The following is a 2,722-nucleotide window of genomic DNA, read 5'->3' on the forward strand; positions in this document are numbered from 1 at the left end:
CAACTTTTGTTTGGTTAATCTTTTTCTTGGTGATTTTTTGAGCGACTCCTAATCGTTTTTCTTTGTTGCCGAAATCTTGCTCCCCCTGTTTGTTTTTTAAGAGTGTTGCTTATTGTATTTTTGAGTACTTGTTTGGGTGATTTTTTACTGCTGACAACGTCTAGCAGCTCTGGAACAATTTGCTTTAAAAGTTCTTTTCCAATACGTTTTGCAGTAGGAAGAATGAAACGTCGAGCTAGGGGCAAAGCGACCCGCTCAATTCCCGCAGCTAATGCACCAAAACCACTGACTCTTTGCCGGTAGTGGCCGGAGAAATGTGGTAAGGATGTTGCTTGGTTAGCGTAGTAAGAGTCCATGCTAATTGGAAAATTTTTTGAACTGAAGAGTTAAAATGACTTTACCGGTTCCCGAAAAGGGAACCAATTCTCCCGTTTCTGTGCGAAGCTCAATCGATATTGATTGTATGGTGTTTGATAAGAGTTTTTTGTAATCTAAATTGGAAAAAACAATTCGATGAGTTGGTTCAAGCTCGCAGACACTACCGTTTTTCAGACGTTGTTTTGAATCAATGACTCGAAGCAAGGGGGCTTTTGTATCACCGACGTACTGGTACTCAATAATATTCGTATATATAAAAATTAAGTGCTTTCCCGAGCAAAGATCAACGGGAAATTCTCCATAGTATGCTGCCGTTTCATCACTTTTCATTAGTCTGTTTGATGTTGCGCTTTTCATTTTGTACCCGATGTGTACTCCACTGCCATCTGGAATGCCCGAAAAACCAATAATGCTGGGAATTTCTTTACTGGGAAAAGTAATTCCTTCATTTTTACCCATCAAAATTTCAAACTTTCCAGTTTTCTTGATCTCTCTGAATGAAAAGTTTGGTAGTCCAACAGTTCGTTTGATAGTAGTTAGTATGTCAACAACTGAATTATAAGTTCCTGTCATGATAGACAATTTTTCACCGTTATACGGACGAGAGATCACATTGGCTTCGGTAGCCCTTTTCTGGCTGTATTCGTACCCTTTTAAGCTATATACTACCATGTCTCCATTTACAAAATGCTCAATTTTTGTGGGGAAAATGATCTCGCTGAGAGCTACTCTCCAGTCACCAGCGAGTTGAATTTCATCATTGAAAAAGTTTCGAAATGAATTGAGGGTGTTAGAGTCAAAAATTTCCATTGAAGCAGATGAAATAACATGCACAGTGAATTCATCGGTGAAACGGTTTTCACTCATTTTTTCTCTACACGAACAAGCTGTAACTCTGGTTGATAAAATTTACCATCAATTTTTTCACCGTTTGCATCAATAAGTGAATACGTTGGCGGATTGAAGGTTGCTAAGCTTTCTACTTCAAAAACTTCGTCGGTGAAAGATTGTTTATACCCTTTCCTGAAGGCTTCGTCTTTTTTGACAATTCTAACAAAATCTCCAACGTAAAATTTGGGTCTCTGAAACTTGATTGTTTGAGCGCTCAACGAGACAAGTCGTGGAACATCCTTTTTAGTGACTATATTTGGAGCAAGTTTGGTTACTCGGTTGACTCGTGAATTAATTGTTTTCACAAATTGATCCAGTTTATCTTTGTAGGAGTATGTCCACTTTTCTTCAAGGTACTTGTAGATAATGTTTTTTAGTGACCGAATGTTCCGCTCTGCGAATGCAGACTTTTTTTCACTAAAAGTGCTGTATAAATGAATTCCTCGTTTGTTGCATAAGGTTTTGAAAGCTCCAAGAAACTCTGTACCATCATCAACCCACACTTTTTGTGGTTGCTTGTTTTTTTATCAATTTTTTAAAGGCCGAGGCAGTTTCCGTTGCATACTTTGTTTTTAAGGGCTCCACACGAAGGTATCTGGAAAGACAGTCGACCACAACCAATAAATATTTAACATTTCTGTTGTATTTTGCTAGTTTATCCACAAAAGCCAAGTCCACGGACCAAATTTCATTTATGTCTTTTACTATTACTTTAAGTCTTGGAAATCTTAAACGAATTGGGCGATATTTTGTAAAAGATGACTTGGTTTCCAAGTATGTCTTAACTTTACCAAATGATAATTTGCTTTGGGTTTTTAATCGCTTTGGGTTTCCAAACGATGCAGGTCCCTTCAAATACAGTTGATCCAACGTTTTTTTCTCAGAAGAAGTAAGACCATTTTTGCTGTTTGGTCTCTCCTTCTGCCGTCTTTTTTCTTGTGCCCGTTTTTCTTTGGTTGGTAACTTGATAACCGCTTCCTGATTGTCCTCGTGGGCTTGCAAAAATTTCTTCTTCGCTTTCGGATGCTTCCAAGATCTGTTTGGCATAGGTATTCGAAACTAAATGAGGTGGAAGATCGAGAGCTAATAATGCTCGAGAATATTTTTGAATGTCAATTTTCTTTGTTGACTGCTGTGTGTTATACAAAAAAGTTGACGCTTTTAAGCCAAGTGGTTGGTTATCAATATGAATGATACCACCTGGATCTTCAATGGATATTGTCGGGGATTCTAATATCTTGTTGAGAACGATTTCTGCTCTTCCGATTTTATTTTTCTCCATCACTCCCAAATCTCTCATTATTGACTGAAACGTTGTAGTTGTACTTTTTTTGACAATAGGTTCAATTTCACTGTCATCACTCATCGGCTCCTCTTTTTCCTCATGATCTGTTTCAACATTTATGCTGGGTAATGTCTGGACTGCTCCATCCTCTTTTTCACTTTTTTCCGG

This window comes from Convolutriloba macropyga, chromosome 8 (assembly GCF_964194025.1).
Source record: "Convolutriloba macropyga chromosome 8, txConMacr16.3, whole genome shotgun sequence".
Lineage (NCBI taxonomy): Eukaryota > Metazoa > Xenacoelomorpha > Acoela > Convolutidae > Convolutriloba > Convolutriloba macropyga.